Source organism: Mustela erminea, chromosome 2 (assembly GCF_009829155.1).
Source record: "Mustela erminea isolate mMusErm1 chromosome 2, mMusErm1.Pri, whole genome shotgun sequence".
In the NCBI taxonomy this organism is placed as follows: Eukaryota; Metazoa; Chordata; class Mammalia; order Carnivora; family Mustelidae; genus Mustela; species Mustela erminea.
In genome coordinates, this window is record NC_045615.1 from 114,370,228 (window position 1) to 114,392,740 (window position 22,513).

The following is a 22,513-nucleotide window of genomic DNA, read 5'->3' on the forward strand; positions in this document are numbered from 1 at the left end:
GCTCCGTCAGCTAAGCCTCTGCCTTCAGCTCAGGTCATGATCCCAGTGTCCTGGGACTAAGTCTCACATCAGGCTCCCCACTCAGTGGGAGTCTGCTTCTCCCTCTGCCCCTCACCCCAACTCATGTGTGCCCCTTCCCTTTCTCTGTCTCCCTCTCTCTTTCTCTCAAAAATAAATAAAATCTTTAAGAAAATTTAAATTAAAAAAAAATAACATGTTTATGAGGCATCTGGTGGCTCAGTGAGTTAAGGGTCTGCTTTTGGCTCAGGTAATTGATCTCAGGGTCCTAGGATCCAGCGCTGCATCGGGCTCCCTGTGGAGTGGGGTGGCTGCTTCTCCCTCTTTCCCCACTTGTGCACTCTCCCTCTATCTCAAATAAATAAAATTTAAAAAAAAAAAAAGATAACATGTTTTAATCATAAATGGTTAACTTTTTACAGGTATGTCCTTTTCCAGTGAGAGTTTGATCTCAGTGTTGGGAGGGAGGGTGATGCATTCCTTTGGGACTCTCATCCCTGGGACAATGGCAGCTTCTTATATCTGCGATGTCTCTAACTTGGTAGTTCTCTATTGCTGCTGCCCCTCGGAATAATTTGTTACTTAAACTGTAACCCCTGGAGGATTTTACTAGTTGCCAAGCACATTTACATATGGCCTTAAAAAATACTGACAACAGGTGTTTGGGGAGAGGACGATGTACGACCGTGAAGCTGGGCAGCTGGGGATGCCCGGCTCGCTCAGGGCGGAATGCCGCCCCTTCACAGAATCTGGGCAGCCGGGAACGCCCGGCCCGCACAGGGCCAAACGCCGCCTGCTTCAGGGAAGCCGAGCACCCGGGAACACCCGGTCAGCTCAGGGTGGAACGAAAACCGCCTGCTTCCCTTTTCCTTTATTGCTTCTTTCTCTTCCCAGAATCCCCCGTTGTTAGTTAGATGAGTCCTTTGAATGTGCTGGGTTAACTATAAACCTTATCCTCCTTCTTGCTTGTCTGCAAGACGGGATTAACATTTGACCTTCATCAGTCCTTCTGTTGGCTCCTGTTTTCTATCTAATAAAAGTGAGACTGTGGAGTTGCTCGTGGCAGCAGTCCTTTTCGACTGTTGTCCCCTGCTCCCAGTCTCTTGCAGCTGACTTGTTTGTGCCTAATTCTTCTCTCGTCGCCGACTGGAAGTGGCACTCTATTTTTTTAGAACGCATTCTAATTTTTACTTTAGTCCTGTTATAACAAATAATTATTTTCTTTCTTTCTTTTTTTTTTAAAAGTAGGTTCCATGCCCAGCATAGATCCCAAAATGTGACTTGATCTCACAACCCTGAGATCAAGACCTGAGCTGAGATCAAGGGTCAGACGCTTAACTGACTGAGCCACCCAACTACCCCAATAAGTAATTCTTTATATTGGAAGTCCCTAGTTCAAGTTACTGTGTGGTTTCTGTCTCCTGAGTGTACCTTGACTGATACGCACAGTGAGCTTAATTTGGGAAACAACGGACTGAGTACAGATACAAACACATAGGCCCTTTTACTAGAGGATTTCTCAGAGGCTCTAAAGTATATTAATATGTGAAATTTGAAGGAAAAGTAAAATACATGCAGAATTTCATAGGCTTGTTTTCCTAGAGACACCCCTCCCACTGCACACACATACCATGACACAAAACTGGCGTTCTATGGGTCATCAATGGAGACAGAGATGTTTTAATCTCCCGTATGGCCAAATCCTCCCTGGTAGGAATCTGAAACCCAGATATTTCACGGGGAATGACTAGTACAAACGACAAGTCAATGATTTTTACTTTTGTTCTTTTGATAAAAGAAGCAATGGAACAATGTTTGTTCTTGAACAAATGCTTGTTCTTGAACCTAAGACAACACCTGCTCATGAATAAGCATGGATTTCAATAGCAAGGAGAGCACAAATTCTCAGTCGGGAGAGAAGAAAGGTAAGTCTCACAGGGGCAGTAACAGTATCTTGAGAGGAGCACAAAGGTGGAAAAAGTCCCCTCCACACCTCTAGAGATTTTATTTCATATTCACCATGTAGTAATTCCTGATTCAAGATATTTGGGCTTTCCCATAAATGTGTATGACATCCATGGGAAGTTGCAGACATAATCAGATTTTTGACTACAGCTTGAGACAGTATCATTTGGGAAAAGACCTTACAGAGGCCTCTGCTTTTAGAAATATATGACTTAAGTAATAAGTGTCAGACACTATCAGAATCTGGAGCTATGACATGCTGCAGGACAGAGCAATGGGGGAAGCTATCATTACCTTTTATGTACATTCACCAAAATGTTGTTAAGGAAATGTAATTACCAATGGGGAGGCTCATTTATCCAAATTATTCTGGGCTACCAAAGAAACCTGACATGTAAACAATTTAGATAAGGATTCTAATAAGCTCGCTATACCAAGTACCTGTAATTTGTCACACAGTACACGCTTATTCTTACTTGGACCAGTCTGCTGTCCTTGAAGTGCTGTTTTAGCTAAATGTACATTAGGAAGACAACTTCAGGTCAGTGTCAAGATAGAGTTTTAATCAAGCTTAAAAAAAATCCACAATACAATGAAATTTTCACCTAATTTCAAAGAAGAATGCAGTGACATTCCAATAAAAAGATACAGCTAATTCATTAAAATAAAAACTATAAAAATACATAGGAAGGTTTGGAAAATAATCTTGGATTTAATATACCTGGTGTTTGGAGGAAAAGTAAAGCAGTGAGATCTTAAATGTTTTGAGTCACTGTGATATGGCCTGTAGGGTGTGAGGTAAAATGTATGTGAATAAAGTATAAAGTGCCACTCTTGTCTTTAATAACTTGTCTCATTTGGGAGACAAAAAATTTTAGAAATGGTTATATTTAGAATATTCACCAAAGAATATCTAATAATAAAACTCCAAATAAACAACAGTATTTTCTAATGCTACAGTCTAGGTTTTGAATACACACTTCTGCTGAGATGTTTTCTAGAGAAATGGGCATTGACCCAAGGAACAAAGCTAGGCTTTACAAAATGCTTAAAAAAAAAAAAAAAAAAGGCTGCGTATTTGCAGGGAGGGAGAGCTTAACATAAGAGCAATTGTGTGGAGTGTCTCTTTCATAATGAAATGGGATGACTTGGCCCCTGCAAATAAGGATCAGAGGGAAGAAAAACCACTTCTTTGCTTATTTCATGAAAAAATACATTTTCATTCATTCATCATCTCAACTGACATTTGCTGAGTTGCTTCTGTACTCCTTGCATCATGTTAAGCACTGAAGAATTCAACAGTGAAATAATATCCTTTTCCTTGAGGAGCTCATTGTCCAGTGGAGAAGACAAAAGGACAATAATTAAAATAAAGTCTGATAAGAGCTACAACAGGAACAAGTACAGAGTGCTATGGGAGTGCAGAGAAGAAGAAGGTACTGGGGAATCTCTGGAGCCAGCCTCTAGAGTCAAATGCTAAACCAAGGAATTCTATAAGACAGTCACAGAATATAGCCATTCTTAAAAATTAAGTTAGGCAAAGTTTCAATTAAATAAATTAGATTTAATACCAAGGCTATAAATATTTGAAGCTCCATCACTTCCTAATTATTTTATTACATTTCACTATTATCTATGCCCTTGAGGTCGTCATTCAGTTCTATTGTACATGTATGGTAGAAATGCCATATGATGGTGTACTACTGGGCACCTACTACCAACCCTCCTCAGTGGCATCACGTTGGTAATTTGAAATTGGTCATGATGAAAGTACTTAAACAAGGGAATTCAACAAACATTACCAAACAGAGTTCTTTCTCTGGGTGGGGGCGTGGTGGGGGTGAGGATCCATAGACAACCAATTGTTAAGCATGCATCAGCATACTACTGAGAATACCTAACCTAGGTCCCCACCTAGTCACAGCCAGGGAGAGCCTCCTGGAAGAGAATTAATTTAGATATAATCTTAACCAAAATCAGAGTCAAAGTCGTCCAAGTTCATTCATGTTGTTACATAATACATGATTACTTGCTTTTTTGTAAGGCTGCATAGTATATCACTGTATGTACATACCACATTTTATTTATCCATTTATCCATTATTGGACATTTAAGTTATTTCCACATCTTGCTTATTGTGAATTAAAATTGTGTAGAAATGTAATTACCAATGGAGAGGCTCATTTATTTAAATGTGTATTCTCTTAGTGTTTTAGAGACTTAATAAAATTAGGAAATAAAAATATTTAAGTACTTTGTCAAAGAAAACACCACTCATGAACGGAAGATTGAGGATTTGGACCCATGGTATCAAAAATTGTGTTTTTTACACACATGTGTGTGTGTTCACCCACTTGCACATGTTCTCATGAGGAAACACTACTCAGTCATAAAAAAGATAAGATTTTGCCATTTGGGACAACATGGATGGACCTAAAGCATATCACACTAAGTGAAATAAGTCAGAAAAAGAAAGACAAATACCATATAATTTCACTTATATGTAGAATCTAAATAACAAATAAAAAACCAAAAAACAGAATCAGACCTATGGTTGCCAAAGGCAAAGGGGGCCGGGGAGATGGGAAAAACGGGTGAAGAAAAGTGGGAGATACAGGCTGAGTCCAGGCGTAAAAGGTACAGTATAGGAATGTAGTCTATTGTACTGTAACAGTGCTATATGGGGACAGATGGTAACCATGCTTGTGGTGAGCAGAACATAATGTATAGAATTGTTGAATCAATATGCTGTACACCTGAAACCAAGGTAACACTGTGTGTCAATTATACTGATTTAAAAAAAAAAAAAAAAACATTGTGTCTAAGGCACTTGGGTGGCTCAGTCATTTAAGGGTCCAACTCTTGATATTGACTCAGATCATGATCTCAGGGTTGTGAGATCGAGTCCCACATTGGGCTCTTCACTGGGCATGGAGCCTGCTTAAGAGTCTCTCACTCCATGCCCCTCTCCTCTATCTCTTCCTCCATTTTTACTCTATCTCAAAAAAAAAAAAAAATTGTGTTTTTAATATACTACTTCTCCCATGAGTTTGCAATATATTTTTTCACTTTCTCTTGATTCCACAACATTTTAATATGCCCTAAAATTCATTTTAAATATATAATAAGAAAATGTGTGTAACTGCCTTTAAAGTAAAATATAAACTCTAGAAGCTATCTTCAAGGTTTGAAACTGAAATCAATGCTTTAGAAAGGACAATTACCAAGCTTACCCCTCTTAACTGCTTCATCTCAATTTATCTCAAAATAATTTAGGCAGAATTATTTACAGAATCGTCATAAACTGACTGCTTTTGAAGAAGTATCAGAAAAATTTATATGGAAAAAAATTTGCTTTTCCAAAGACATATATGACTGCTTACAATTGTTTCAAATGAATTTATGTCATAAAAGAACTATTGTTTTTATGCAATAAACAAATTACATCTGCATAGAAAACTCTCAATGCTATTCATATCATTATGGTATGGGGGAAAAATTATACTTGTTAAAATATAGTTGTGTCCAAAATTATTTTCCTGGTTGTCTTGAATAGCTCCTTTGAAGTAAATCCTTTATATCAAAGCCAATTTTCTGTTTCTCTCATTAAAATCTAGCTAGCATTATGACAAAGAAGAAAAAAATGAATAAACAAAATGCTCAAACAAAAGTTTCCAATGGTTGATTCATAGCAAAACCAAAAAATGGTATCTACAAGGAAGCAGGGTTTTCTGACTTAATTTGCTTTCATATCCATTCAGTCATTAAAGCAAGTGGTTCTAATCTCTGCATATGGACCTATCCCAAAAGTATTTTAAAAACGTGGATGACATTGCATACACTCAAGCAACCACCATGAAGCATAAAGTTCTATGTACATAAACCTACATATACATAAACCTGTATATACGTAGCCTTAAGTATTTGAAAATTTGCTTGATGGTGTTTATTCAAGTGCATGCAAAGTCATGCATATTTTTATGTCATCCAGTTGTATGTATACACACACATATGTACAGACATACATTTATACTTATATACACACATTCATATATATAAATACACACAAAATGATGCTTTTCAGTAATTAAATATTTACATAGATACTCTAAGCAGGTATGTAAATTTATTATATTGTGTAGAACAGATGCTTGAAACAAAGCAGTATTGTCACAGAAGTATCTCTCTTCCTTCCCATTTCCCCTCACTCTATTTTTCGTCAATTTCTCCTTTCTCTCCACAAATAATTATTAACTGTATCATATATGCTAGAATGTGGCTAGTATGGAAGTTCCAATGGTGGAATATCAAAAAAGGACCCTACTTTCATGAAACTTTAACTGTACTGTGTATAAACCTGTTGAAAGATGGAATTCAAACGATTTTAAATCACATAGATCTTCATTCAAATCATGATGATATCACTTATATACCTTTGCAAAATGACTTACCTCTGCTAAGCTTCCATTTTCTCAAAAGGAAAGTGGCAACAATTTTAGTCACCTGATATATCTTATGGATTAAATTATGAATGAAAAAAAAAAGATGAGTGGAGAATCTGACATAAAGTAGAAGCTTAGTAAATGCTACATATCTACTCTCCCTACCTACATTTAAACTGCAATTTGCTAGTAAACCCAAGTTTCACTGTTGCAGGTTTATAGGTAGTCATGGAAAGAAAAATATGCCCAGAATTTTCATAGTTACAAAATAAAGAAGAGGTGCTTAGTTGGAAAATATGTTGGCCACTGCCAAAGAGAAAGAGAAAATTTGAGAGGCACTGACACAGAGAGAAAGAATGGAAAAAGAAACAAGCCCATGGTAGATAACTACAATAGTTTAAAAAATAAATAGCACACCCTTCCTTGTTTGCACAGTAGCATAATTTTGTAATACTGAGTTAACATTTCCCATCCCAATTCTGTTTCTTGGCTTTTACATAGGTGCTTTAATTCACTGGCAGGGCAGCTCGGGTAAGTAGGACTCCAGCCATGGTGATCAATATTCCATGCTTCTATGAAATAAGTTGCTGCATGAAAAAAAAAAAAAAAAAAAAAACAAACAGATGAGCTAGAGAGAGAAGTAGAACTACTAGATACACAAGTAGAGTGGTGGAAACTAATTTCCCTTTCTGTATTTTCATTGTTAGTATATAAGAAAGCCACTGATCTCTGTACCTTGACTTTGTATCCTGCCACGTTGCTGAACTGCTGTATGAGTTTTAGTAGTTTGGGGGTGGAGTCTTTTGGGTTTTCCATATAAAGAAGCATGTCATCTGCAAAGAGAGAGAGTTTGACTTCTTCATTACCAATTTGGATACCTTTTATTTCTCTTTGTTGTCTGATTGCTGTTGCTAGGATTTCTAATACTATGTTGAACAAGAGTGGTGAAAGTGGGCATCCTTGTCTTGTTCCTGATCTCAGTGGGAAGGCTGCAAGCTTTTTCCCATTGAGGATGATATTTGCTGTGGGTCTTTCATAGACTGATTTGATGAGGTTCAGTAATGTTCCCTCTATCCCTATACTTTGAAGCGTTTTAATCAGGAACGGATGCTGGATTTTGTCAAATGCTTTTTCTGCATCAATTGAGAGGACCATGTGGTTCTTCTCTCTTCTCATATTAATTTGTTGTATCACATTGATTGATTTGCGAATGTTGAAGCATCCTTGTAGCCCAGGGATGAATCCCACCTGATCATTGTGGATAATCTTTTTAATGTGCTGTTGGATCCTGTTGGCTAGGATCTTGTTGAGAATCTTAGCATCCATATTAATTAGTGATATTGGTCTAAAATTCTCCTTTTTGGTAGGGTCTTTGCCTGGTTTGGGGATCAGGGTAATGCTGGCTTCATAGAAAGAGTCTGGAAGTTTTCCTTCTGCTTCAATTTTTTGAAACAGCTTCAGGAGAATAGGTGTTATTTATTCTTTGAAGGTTTGGTAGAATTCCCCAGGGAATCCGTCAGGTCCTGGGCTCTAGTTTTTTGGGAGGTTTTTGATCACTGCTTTAATCTCGTTATTAGATATCGATCTATTCAGGTTGTCGATTTCTTCCTGGTTCAATTTTGGTAGTTTACAGTTTTCCAGGAATGCATCCATTTCATCTACGTTGCTAAGCTTATTGGCATATAAGAATCAATAAGATCGATAAACTATTGGCCACACTAATCCAAAAGAAAAGAAAGAAAGCCCAAGTTCATAAAATTATGAATGAAAAGGGAGAGATCACAACTAACACCAAGGAAGTAGAAACAATCATCAGAAGTTATTTTTATTTTTATTTTTTTAAGGAACAAACCGTTAGGCTGTTTCTATTTCTCAGTTATTGTAAATAATGCTATAATGAACAAGGGGGTGCATATATATTTTCAAGTTAGTGTTTTGTTTTCTTTAAATACCTAGAAATAAAATTGCTGGATCATACGGTAATTCTACTTTCAATTTTTTGAGGAACCTCTATCCTGTTTTCCAAAATGGCTGCACTACTTTACATTCTCACCAATAGTGGACAATTGTTCCTTTTCTCCACATCCTCCTCAACACTTGTTTCTTGTGTTTTTGAATGTAGCCATTTGACTGGTACGGTTTTGATTTGAAGTCCCCTGGTGAGTACTGGTGTTGAGCATTTTTCATGTGTTTATTTTCTATTAGTATGAGTTCTTTGGAAATATGTCTATTTAGATCTTCTGACCATTTTTAAATCAGAATTTCTTTGCAATTGAGTTATTGGAGTTCTTTATACATTTAGATATTAGCCCCCTTATTAGACATATGATGTGCAATTTTTTTCTCCCTTTCAGTAGGTTGTCTTTCATTTTGACATGGTTTCTTCTGCTGTACAGAGGTTTTTTAATATGTTTTCTTGTAAGAGTTTTGTGTTTTAGGTCTTACATTCAAGTCTTTAATATATTTTGTGTTACTCTTTGTGCATGGTATAAGACAATGGTGGAGTTTCATTCTTTTGCATGTGGGTGTCCAGCTTTCTCAACACCATTTATCGGAGACTGTCTTTTCCCCAATCTATATTCTTGGCTTCTCTGTCATAAATTAATGACCATCCATGTGTGAATTTATTTCTGGGCTCCCTATTCTGTGTTAGGCCAATACCATTCTTTTCAATTACTATAGCTTTGTAATAGAGTTTGAGATAAAGGTACATGATGCCTCCAGCTCTTCCTCAAGACTGCTTTTGCTATTCAGTATTTTTGTTTGTTTGTTTGTTTGTTTGTTTGTTTTATGGTTCCAAACAGATTTTAAGGCTTTTTTTTTTTAATTTCCTTGAAAGAGACCACTGAAATTTTAATAGGAATTGTACTGAATCTTGGGATTGCTTTGGGCAGTATGGGCATTTTAACAACATTGATTCTTTCAACCTACAAGAATGGAATTAATTTCCATTTGTGTCTTCATCAATTTATTTCACTAATGTATTATAGTTTTCAAAATACAGGTCTTTCACCATTATTAAATTTATTCCTAGGTAATTTTTGATGCAATTGTAAATGAATTATTTTCTCTGACAGTTATTATTGTATAGACAAATTTTTGTGTAGTGATTTTGTATCTTGCAGCTTTACTGAATTTATTATTTCTAACTTTTTGGATGTATTCTTTTAGGTTTTCTATATATAATATAATGTCATCTGCAAATAGTGACAGTTTTACTTCTTCCATTCCAATTTAGATAACTTTCATTTATTTTTCTTACCTAATTGCTCTGGCTAGGGCCTCCAACATTATGTTGAATAAAAATCGTGAGACTAGACATTCTTTTTTTGTTCTTAATATTAGAGGAAAAGCCTTGAGCTTTTCACCATTGAGTATAATATTAGATGTGGGCTTCTCACATATGGTCTCTATAATGTTGAAGTATGGTTCCCTCTATAGCCACTTTGTTGAGCATTTTTATCTTAAAGGGATGTTGGATTTTGTCAAATTATTTTTTTTTGCATTTTTGAGATGATCATATAATTTTTATACATTATTTTGTTTATGTGGTATATAATCTTGACTGATTTGCAGATATTAAACCATCCTTATATCCATGGAATAAATCCCACTTGATCATGGTGTATAATCCTTTTAATGTATTGTTGAAATTGGATTGCTAATATTTTGTTAAGGATTTTTGCCACTATGTTCATCAAGGATGTTGTCCTATAATCTTCCTTTGGTATCCTTGCCTGGTTTCAAAATCAGAATAGTACCAGTCTTATAAAATGAGTTTGGAAGAGTTTCCTCCTCTTCTATTTTGTGAAAGTATTTGAGAAGGACTTGTATTAATTCTTCTTTGAATGTTTGGTAGACATTACAACTAAAGCTGTCTGTTCCTACACTTTTGTTTGTAGGGGAGAGGTGTTTGATTACTGATTAAACTTCTTACTTAGTAATTTATCTGTTCAGACTTTCCATCCATCATGATTCAGTCTTGGTAAGCTATGCTTCTAAGAATCTATTCATTTTTTAGGGTATTCAATTTCTTGGCATATAATTGCTCATATTAGTCTCTTATGGCCCTTTGTATTTCCATGGTACTAGCTGGAACATCTCTTTTGTGTCTGATTTTGTTTGAGTCCTTTCCCTCTTTCTCTTGGTGAATGTAGTTATAGGTTTGGCAATTTTATCTTTTCAGAGAAACAGCTCCTAGTTTCACTGATCTTATCTATTATCTTTTTAGTCTCTATTTCATTTATTTCTGTTCTAATCTTTGTTATTTCTTTCCTTTTATTAGCTTTAGGCTTTCTTTTTTCCTTTTTCTCAGTTCCTTGAAGTGGTAAAGTTAGGTTGTTTATTTGAGACTTTTCTTGTTTCTTGTATTTTCTTTTACAATAAAAACACTGAATGTGTTTTCTGTACAGTATAAGAGATTACCATGGGCTGCAGTCGGAGGTAAAATCTATATTAGGACTTACTTTTTGCCTATAAGGACATAATCAGAAGTTACTAATTAACATGAAAAGTACTTAATAATAGTTTCCTATAAAATATTACCACAGATTTAATGGCTTTAAAAAACCCAATTTATTCTATCACAGTTTGGAGGTCAGACGTCCACAAAGGGTCTCATTGGGATAAAATAAAAGTGTTTGAGGGATGCCTAGCTGGCTTGGTCAGTAGAACATGTGATTCTTGATCTTGGGGTTGTGAGTTTGAACACCACATTGGGTGTTGTGACTTTGAGCCTCACATTTGAGCCTCACATTCTTAAAACTTAAAAAAAAAAAAAAATGTTTGAAGGCTGCATTCTGCCTGGAGGCTCTTGGAAAGATTTCATTTCTTTGTCTTTTTCACCTTTTAGAGGTCCCCTTCATTCCTTGGTTCTTGGTCCTTTTTTATCTTCAGAACCAACAATGGTTGGTAGAATCTTTTTCATACTACATTACTTTGACCTTGATACTTCTGTGTACCTCTTTCATTTAAAGGACTCTTGTTATCACATTAGGCCCATACAGATAATCTCAGAAAACATTCCTAAATCAGGATTCTTAATCACATTTTCAAAGTTCTTTTTGCCATTTAAGGTAACATATTTATAGGTTCTGGGTATTAGGATGTGAACATCTTTGTTGGGGGTATTTATTTTGTCTACCATGGTAATATTCAGAATAACCACATTTCTTGACACAACTCCATTTGGTTGGGGGGGAGGGATGTGCACATTTTTTTTTCCTCTCATCTCTCTTTTTTTAAAAAATACAACCAAACTGAGTTTTCTAAGAAAATCAGCATTGTCAAATTTGTACTTTATCACCAAAATGACAAGAGAGAAGAGACAGAGGTTATTTTGTGCAAAAAATGTAGCCTGCTTCTTGGCTATAGCAACACCCTTGATGAAAAATTATGACCTTCATTCATAGTTAATGGAATGCTGAAAATGTGAGGGGACGCAACCATGGGAATTGATGTTACAAGCTTATGCTTGCTTATGCTTTGCTTGATTACCCCAGGAGTTAGATTTGACTGAAGCTGTAGGGGAAATAAATCCTGGGGAGCAGAAAATCTAGATGACAAGACTCTTAAAAACCAAATATTGAAGAAGACTTTTTTTTTAAAGATTTTATTTATTTATTTGACAGAGATCACAGGTAGGCAGAGAGGCAGGCAGAGAGAGAGGAGGAAGCAGGCTCCCTCCCGAGCAGAGAGCCCGATGCGGGGCTCGATCCCAGGACCCTGGGATCATGACCTGAGCTGAAGGCAGAGGCTTTAACTCACTGAGCCACCCAGGCGTCCCAGAAGACTTCTTTTAGTCAACAATCAACCTCAACTGCTGTTAATAAAGTACTACTGTATTCCCACCAACAGTGTAAGAGTGCCATTGCACTCCTGGGTATTTACCCCAAAGATACAGATGTAGTGAAAAGAAGGGCCATCTGTACCCCAATGTTTATAGCAGCAATGGCCACGGTCACCAAACTGTGGAAAGAACCAAGATGCCCTTCAACGGATGAATGGATAAGGAAGATGTGGTCCATATACACTATGGAGTATTATGCCTCCATCAGAAAGGATGAATACCCAACTTTTGTAGCAACATGGACGGGACTGGAAGAGATTATGCTGAGTGAAATAAGTCAAGCAGAGAGAGTCAATTATCATATGGTTTCACTTATTTGTGGAGCATAACAAAAAGCATGGAGGACATGGGGAGTTAGAGAGAAGGGGGTTGGGGTAAATTGGAAGGGGAGGTGATCATGAGAGACTATGGACTCTGAAAAACAATCTGAGGGGTTTGAAGTGGCGGGGGGGTTGGAGGTCAGGGTACCAGGTGGTGAGTATTATAGTGGGCACGGATTGCATGGAGCACTGGGTATGGTGAAAAAATAATGATACTGTTATGCTGAAAATAAATAAATTAAAATAAAATAAATAAAGTACTACTGTAACCTTGAACAATGTAGGTTTAGGGGCTGGATTTCTAATAAACATTTTGCAGACCTGATCACATTAAAGTTGGTGATAAATCTTACGAGGATTACAATCTACAAAATTAAGACTTAATCTTTGCTCTTGATTTACCCTCTACCTACAGCCCCTTGACAACTGTTTATCTTCCAAAACTTAGCAAGGTCACCTCCCCTAGAAAGTTTTTTCTCACTGGATCCAACCTTCATTCTCAAATAGCCGTGACTTCTGCTTTCTTTGGGATTCTGTTAGAAGTACTTCTGTTATGACATTTGTGACTTCCTTCTATAACTGTCTGCCTTCCCATATTTACCCATTAGATTCAGAGGTAAGGATATGTTTGATTCCTTTTCATTAGTCTTAAAGGTAACAATGATAGTAATTAAAAGGGAGGTGGATGGGTGGATGGGCTAAATAGGTGATGGGAATTAAGGAGTGCACTTGTTGGGGTGAGCATTGAGTGTTCTATGAAAGTACTGAAATCACTACACTGTATACCTGAAACTAATATTATACTAGAACTAACTGGAATTAAAATAAAAACTAAAAAAAAAAAAAAAAAAAAAGATAACAATGAAGCCAGGGGTAAGTTTATAGTCTGATAAGGCTATACTACTTGCTAAAATATTGAAACATGGCTGCTTCCCTTAAGTCTTCCACTGGAACTCTCAACCCAGCAACTAAAGCTCCAGGCAAGAGCTTCTGGGACTTTGCTACAACACAGCCAGAGCCTTTTCTGATCGGTCATTATCCATGCTCTACAAATTCTTCTTCTTTTTTTTTTTTTTTAAGATTTATTATTTATTTGAGAGAGACAGAGTATAAGTAGGAGGGGAAGAGGGAGAAAAACCCCAGAAGACTCTGAGATGAGCACAGTGCCCGACATAGGGCTTAATCTCATGATCCCCAGGTCATGATGTGAGCTGAAACCAAGAGTCAGATGCTTATCCAACTGAGCCAACCAGGTACCCCATGCTCTACAAATCCTGACAGCAATTCCCAAACTTCAGGATAGTGCCTGATATGTAATGGGTGCTCAGTAAGTATTTGTTGAATGAATAAATCTTATCAATATACTTGTACATTAGTAAACCTTACTAAAATTCTTTTTGAGAGGAAAAGAAACATAAGTGTTGGGAAGATATGGAGAAAAGGGATCCTTGTGTACTACTGCTAAGATCGTATACTGGTACACACACTAAGTTAAAGAGTATGGAGGGTCTTCAAAAAATTAAAAATAGAACTACCCTTTGATCTGGCAATCCCACTTGTGGGTATATATCCAAATGAAATGCAAACAGTTTATCAAAGAGATATACATGTTCCCATATGTAATGTAGCATTATTCCCACAATAGTCAAGAAATGGAAATGATGTAAGTGTCTACCAACAGATGAACAGATGAACAGATAATCAGCCATTAGAAAAAAGGAATTCTGCCATTTACGACAACAGGAATGGACCTTAAAAACATTGTGCCAAGTGAAATAACTCAGAAAGACAAATACTATGTGATGTCTCTTACATGTGAAACCTTAAAAACCCAAACTCATAGAAATCAAGTCTAGAATGGTAGTTATCAGGAGCTGTGGGAATAGAAGAATAGTTGAGATTTTCTTTAAGGGTACATAGTCACAATTAGCAAATAAATAAGTGCTGGAAACCTAATACTTAGAATAGTGATTGCAGACAACAAATATGTATTATAACCATTAAACTTGCTAAAAGACTAGATCTTAACTGCTTCCAACATGAGAAGAAGTGATAATTACATGACTAGGCCAAGGTATTAGCTAAGGCTACAATATATTATACACTTTAAACTTATGTAATGTATAAGTCAAATATACTTCAATTAAAAAAAAAAGAAAGGACATTTATTTGTCAGCTATTCAGAGAAGGTCATTCAAATCTTTATTTAAGATAATTTTACAGGGGCACACGGGTGGCTCAGTAGGTTAAGCCTCTGCCTTCAGCTTGGGTCATGATTTCAGGGTCCTAGGATGGAGGCTGGCACTGATCTCTCTGCTCAGCAGGGAGCCTGCTTCCCCTCTCTCTGACTGCTGCTCTGCCTACTTGTGATCTATCTCTCTTTCTGTCAAATAAATAATAAATAAAATCTTTAAAAAGATAATTTTACAGATGATACTTTCAACTATTTAGTACTAATAAGAGATGATTCAGCTCAGGAGAATTTCCACAATGGTCAGATAATTTTAACCCACAAGTGGAGACAGCTTTATGTTTTGCAGTCAAATGCTCTACCACTGAGCTATACCCCCAGCTTTATATTTTGAAATGAACATCAACAACAAAGAAATGAAGAAGAATGTCTGTTAGAGATGGCTTTTTGATGGACCTGAGTGGAGAACTAAATGAAATAAACATAGAGCTATAAAAGAGAGACATTTCTGAATAAATCCTAAAACAATCTTCAAATAAAAAAAGGTAAAAACTCTGGATAAAATGATCCATACAAAAAGACTTGAATTTTTTTCTTAGCAAAAGAATCATAAGTGAAAACAAGCAAAAACAGAGAAGAATGTTTCTTTCATCTTGTAAGACAACATGTCCTTCAACTGAAATAAGATTCCAGTAGAATTTCAAAGACATTTAACAAGTTTCAGAAAGCTCAAGCTACTCTCTCTTTTAGACTCTTGGTCTTTATAACTCCTATATTAATAAAATTAAAGATTTAAGAATGAGGTTATTGTTCATTTTAAAAATGCAGGTTTTCAAAATGAAGTAATAACCACAGAAAATACCTTATTTGAGTCATTGCAAATGAATATGATATGGTATTGGTCAGGGCTTAAAAACCTTAAAGGAAACTTTGCTCTGTAAATTTGAATTCACTTACTTTCATGAGCCCTCATTCTCAAACCATGGAGAATAGTTATATTGTACAGGTCAACATCAAACCACAGAAAAACTAACAAAAAATAGAACTGACAGTGTGTCCAATCTCTTAAGGGAGAAGGACTTTCTAACCTTTGAAGTACTGGGGAAAAAAGTACAAAGGAAAAGATGAATAATATTAGAAAAATAATAAATAAACACATGCTGCCCGCTAGAAACCTAAATATAAAAAAAGCAAATAATCATTTTGCAACAAATGCAAAAAGGAAATAACTGTTCAACATTAAAAAGAAAAAAATACTTATACAAGTTACTAAGAAAAGCTCTAAGACCTAATAAATAAATTGTCTAGGAACATGGTATTATTTTGCTAGAACTACCATAACAAATTACCGACTGGAATGTTTTAATCAAGATAACTTTATTTTCTCACAGGGAAGATAGAAAATGCTGGCAAGTTTGGTTCCTCTCACCTCTGTTTGCAGATGGCCACTCTCTCACTATGTCCTCATATAGTTGTTTTTGGTCTTTATGTTGTTGGTGTCCTAATCTCCTCTTAGGAACACCAGTCATATTGAATTAGATCCATCCATATGACCTCATTTTACCCTAATATTAAGGACCCTCTCTTCAAATACAGTCACATCCTGAGATACTGGTGGTTAGGACATCAACACAGGAATTTTGGGGGGACACAATCCAGCTCATAGCAGAGATAACAACAACAAAAAAAAAAAAGAACATGATCTTAAAAAGTACATTAAAATGTTATCTGTGCTAATAATTAAAGAAATGTTAATTAAAAGTAAAATATGACTGCATTTTTAAATTTCTCAAACTATTGGTGATCAAAAATCATTTTAATGCTGGCAAGGGTTCAGTTCCATGTGTGAAATGAATTCTACTGACAGCAGTGTAAAAACATTTTGGTAGGTAAACTTTCAATACATTCAGGATTATAAAAAATATTAAACTCTCAATATAGATCAACATAATCAAGAAAATGATAATAAAAATTTATCTAAAGATCAGGGTATTTGTTTCCGGGGAGAGATCTTTACTGAAATATTATGCATCCAGGTATTACTTATAATGCCAAAAATACTTGGAACAACTTAAATGCCCACAATGGAGAAACTTATTCTATACTTGATGAGCTGTTATGCAGGCACAGAAATGGCATTTATAAAGACTATGAAAAACCTAAAATACCTAGAATTTTGTTTTTAAAAATTAAAGTAGGATTCAAAGCTGTATGTTAAAAAAGTACATAGAGATCATGACCTGAGCCTGCTTCCCTCTGTCTCTCTCTGCCTGCCTCTCCATCTACTTGCAATTTCTCTCTGTCAAATAAATAAATAAATAAAATCTTTAAAAAAAAAAAAAAAGGTACATAGAATAAAGGGATGCAAAGAACAAACCTATAGGTTTTTCTTAAAGATAATAGAACTGTGGGTTTATTTGTTTTTTCTGGTATTACATGCTTTCAATTTCCAAAAAGCAACATGCATTGGTTTTTCTAATTTAAAATAATCATTTCAACTTAGGTAGGATTGGATTGAATCTGCAAAGTCTTGTTTGACTTCAATAAGCTTAGGTTACTACGTTAGCTGCTAGTTTAGAAGCTTTGTTTTCATCCTGCCAGAACCAGACATTTTGTTGAGTGATAACTTCATACAACACCCATGGCCAACCTCACCTTCATTCCATCCCAGTCATTGTAGACATAATAAAAAATAAAAGCAGATCAGTCTATGGAATTCCTATGAGATTCATCAATATTTGACAATCAATAATGGATCAAGTTCACCTTCTAGGGAGCCCTGATGAGATCACTCCCTACCCAGTCTGTCAAACTAAGACCATCCATTGTGTGGATCTGAAAAGAGCCATGTTTCACAAGTTCTGTAGACATCTCAAGATCAGGAGACACTTTATGTCTGCTGTCTTCTTCTCTGACTCCAAGGGAAATATACAGAAGTTATGATGAGTTCTGCTAAATGGGTACCAACTCTTAGTAAGTGCAGGCTGCAGAATATTTCATCATCAGAATTGGCAAAACGGTATATTTTCCTCTTTAGTAAAATACAGAGATTCAAAGTACACACATCTAGGGGCACCTGGATGCTCAGTAGGTTAAGCATCTGGCTTTTGATCTCAGCTCAGATTTTGATATTAAGTTCCACAGTGGGCATGGAACCTACTTTAAAAAATAAATAAATACACATTCCTGGAGTCCATGAGGAGCCTCAAACTGTAAATTTGGTGCAATCAACTGCAATCAAAAATATCAGGACTCTGGGAGTAACCATGTATGGGGCTTGTTTTCCAAAGAGGGGCATTGTTTAGAGTAGCAACATTCTCAGCCTACTTAGATGTGTTGTAAAGCTGTTGGAGAAGTAACTCCACAAGTTCCGTGAGTGGAAATATAGTGCTCAAGTCACATTCTACATTAAAAGGTTGTAACAAATACAAACAAACAAACAAACAAAATCAGGACTCAAACCATGTTCATTTACTTGATATTAACCTTAATCGGCACTCTAATTTCCCTACTAAAACAGAAATAAGAAATGTAGCTGTAGTGTTTTGAATAGTGCTTCCCAAAATTCACATCCACTTGGGATCTTAGAACATGACCTTATATGGAAGTAGATGTAATTAAGGTAAAGGTAAAGATAAAGGTGACATCATACTGGATTAGGAAGGGCCCTAAATCCAGTGTGTCTTTAGAAGAGACAGAAAAGGACATAAGGATACTCGGAAAGAAGCCAAGACAGAAGTGAGTTACAATTACGCTACCGCAAATCAAAGAATACTGGAAACTACCGGAAGCTGGAAGAGGTGACAAAGAATTCTCCCCTAGAGCCTTCAGAGAGACCATGAGCCTACTGACATTTTGACTTTGAGCTTCCAGCTTGCAGAACTGAAAGAGATTAAGTTTCTATTGTTTTATATCATCTAGTTTATGGTAATTTGTTATGGAAGCCCTAAGAAATTAAAGAACATAAAACAGTGGTTTACAGAGAGAATTCCTGCCACATTTCACCAAAACCATCCCTTTATTTTTTTTATAATTTGAATTCAATTAATTAAAATTTAGTATATTATTACCTTCAGAGGTAGAGTTGGTTGGGTGATTCATCAGCATTACGTAAAACACAGTGCTCATTACATCACATGCCCTCCTCAATGTCCATCACCCAGTTACCCTTTCCCCTACCCCCTACCCCTCCCTCAACCCTCAGTTTGTTTCCTACGATGAAGAGTCTCTAATAGTTGGTTTCCTTCTCTGATTTCATCTCGTTTTATTTTTCCTTGCCTTCCCCCATGATCCTTTGTTTTGGTTCTTAAATTCCACATACAAGTGAGGTCATAAGAGAATTGTCTTTCTCTGATTGACTTACTTCACTTAGCATAATGCCCTCCAATTCCATCCACTTCGTTGCAAATGAAAGATTTCATTTTTTTGATAGCCAAGCAGTATTCCATTGTATATGTATACACCATGCCTTCTTTATCCATTCATCTATTGACGGACATCTAGGCTCTTTCCATAGTTTGGCTATTGTGGACATTGCTGCTAAAAACACTGGGGCACAGGTGTCCCTTTGGATCACTATGTTTTTATCTTTAGGGTAAATACCCAGTAGTGTGATTGCTGGATGGTAGGGTAGTTCTATTTGCAACTTTTGGAGGGACCTCCATGCTGTTTTCCAGAGTGGCTGCAACAGCTTGCACTCCCACCAACAGTGTAAGAGAGTACCCCTTTCTCCATATCCTCGCCAACATCTGTCATTTCCTGACTTACTAATTTTAGCCATTCTGACCAGTGTGAGGGGGTATCTCATTGCGGTTTTGATTGTATTTCCCTGATACCAAGTGATGTTGAGCACTTTGTCATGTGTCTGTTGGGCATTTTTATTTCTTCTTTGGAGAAATGTCTGTTCATGTCTTCTGCTCATTTCTTGATTGGATTACTTATCTTTCAGGTGTTGAGTTTGATAAGTTCTTTATAGATTTTGGATACTAGTCCTTTCCCTGAAAAGACATTTGTGAAGATATTCTCCCATTCATTGGTTGTCTTTGGTTTTGTGGACTGTTTCCTTCCTGAGCAAAAGCTTTTAATCTTGATGATGTCCCAATAATTCATTTTTGCATTTAGAGACATGTCTAGCAAGAAGTAGCTGCAGCCAAGGTCACAGAGGTTGCTGCCTGTGTTCTCTTCTAGGATTCTGATTGATGCCTATCTCACATTTAGGTCTTTCATCCATTTTGAGTCTATTTTTGTGTATGAAAACCATCCCTTTAAATATTGGAAGCAGAATGGTTCTGAAGAAAGAGCTGGAGACAAAAGGTGCTGGCTCCATTCTGTAACCCTTCATTGGGCAAGCCAGTTTAGCCTCCAAATACCCATTTAACCATCTCTAGAAGATATACCTGATGAGAATATCAATTGCACAGGACTGTTGATAAGATTAAATGACATGATGTATGTAATAAGCATTGAAAAGTTGTATAGTGGACAGAAATGAGTTTTTTGTTGTTGTTGTTGTTAATCGGTCAGAGTAAATGCCAATTGTGCACTAGATGTCTGTTTTATGACATGATAACTGAAAATACAAAAGAAATTTATACAAATACATGTTTTGTTTGCCTCTCAGTTCTTTCTCTATTACAGAATCTTTTGGCCTAAAGGTTGGGTTTATATCCTGAAGACTGATTTTGAATCCTGATATGAATCATTTATCACATAGACAGGTGAATTATTTGGGATGTTGCAGCAGGGGAGTGACCCAGGCCCAAGTTATTTTTAGCATTGTTGTGTTGTCATTAATAATCATTTGTTCTCCTTTTAGTGATCCAAACTGGGATAAGAAAATCAGTAGATGGTTAGACAGTTTTAGTGTTGCTGACTGAAAAAATAAAAAGTCAGGGACAAAGAATCCAGCTGTTAATATCCAGATCCTGGGTTTTTATGGCATTCTTCATATCTGAGGAAAGCAGCAGATAGAAGGTATCAAAGAAAAGAAAACCAATTGTAGTTATTTCAGTGATAAACACAGCTCTGTATGCTCTTAGAAAATTCAAGGGACACCTCGGGTGGCGAAGTCCATTGAGCATCTGAATCTTGGTTTTGGCTCAGGTCATGATCTTGGGGTTATGAGATTAAGACCCACATAAGGCTCCATGCTTAGCATGGCACCTGCTTCAGATTCTCTTTCCCTCTCCCCTGCTGTACATGTTTTCTCTCTCTCTCTCTCTAAAATAAATAAATAAATTTTTTAAAAATTAAAAAGAATTCAAGATTGTCATAACTACTACAATTATTCAATTCTAAAGTAGGTTTGTTGTATCATTCAAAAACCTGAATTTATGACTCAATTGTGAATCTTCTTATGCAGTAAAAATATTACCTATCTTTGATAATGATTTCAAACCCTGTCTCATGAAATTAATCCCATACAAACATGTTTTCAAAATTAAATGGAAGGTATGATCACAGCTCCTGGCATTCTTGTTTTCTACCTCAGGAGAGCAGAAAGCAAAACTCATTCCTCAGTGCTCATTCCCAAAAGGCAATCTATAGTGAACTTAACTGATGATGGGGAATCAATAGTGTTCCTATCAAAAAAATCAAACAGCAAATTACTTCTCCACAGCCCACCTCCTCAAAGACCATTTTATCAAGGTTGGGTCATCTGCTCTGTGATCACTACTGACTTTCAGTGGAATCACACTATCTTGATGGCTGTCACTGTTCCTCCCCAGTTCTCTTTGATATTCAAATAGAGAATCAATGTTTCAAGTGCTGTTTCCTCTTGACTCTGACCTTATTGCCCTCTCCCATTCAATATCATCCACCCAACATGCAAGTGAAAGTAATTATGATGGAAAAGAACTTGAAGCCCTGCAGAACTTCTCTCCATCTTCCCCCATTATTTCAGACCATCACCAACTCTTGGGTAGTCACTGCCATATTCACCTGATGAGGGCCTTCCTTCCTCACCCAACTTCTGTTTATATCTGGATCCACATCTCCCACACTGCCCTCCACACATGCTGTACTGCCTGCTGTCACAGTGAGGCCTTGCGCCATCTCCCGTTCTGGGGCTTATGAGTAGAAAGAATAGCTCTTTTCTACATACCCTTAGATTACACTTCTTAACACTTCATATTTCCTATTTAGAGGCTAAGTTTCCTAATGCTGGGATACTATAGTCCACCTCAATACTCCTACATACGCATAAAAACAGCACATAGAATGTACCTGAAACAAATTTCTTTATTTTTAAAAATTTATTTATTTTAGAGAGAGAGTGTGTGCTCTCTTAGGGAGAGAGTGTGCTCAAGGTGGGGGATGGGCAAAGGAAGAAGGAGACAAGTAGACTTCCCACAGAGGAGGGAGCCCAACGCGGGGCATGATTCCAGGACCCTGAGATCATGACCTGAGCCAAAATCAAGAGTCAGGTGTTTAACCAACTGAGCCACCCAGGTACCCTATTTTTTTGTTTGTTTTTTAGGATAGAGAGCATATGTGTGCACAAGCAGGATTGGGGGCAGAGGGGAGGGGGGAAGAGGGAGAGAGAGAATCTTAAGCAGGCTCCATGCCCACTGTGGAGCCCAACGCAAGGCCTGTTCTCACAACCCTGAGATACTGATCTGAGCTGAAATGAAGAGTTGGATGCTTAACCTACTGAGCCAGATGCCCCTGAAACAGCTTTACATATAAGCTAATGGAACCAAAACCTGAGCTAATTCACCAATCCATA

At 36.6% G+C, this 22,513-nt stretch overlaps 1 protein-coding gene and 1 long non-coding RNA gene across 4 annotated transcripts in view; one reads left to right on the forward strand and one right to left on the reverse strand.

Moving 5' to 3' along the window:
* KCNIP4 (potassium voltage-gated channel interacting protein 4) overlaps positions 1-22,513 on the reverse strand; it is a 1,139,639-nt gene that overhangs the window by 927,367 nt on the left and 189,759 nt on the right. The window lies entirely within an intron of this gene.
* LOC116584932 lies at positions 8,931-19,689 on the forward strand. Its single transcript, XR_004283386.1, has 3 exons — positions 8,931-9,071; positions 11,247-11,259; positions 19,679-19,689. It is a non-coding gene; the product is annotated as an uncharacterized LOC116584932 (long non-coding RNA).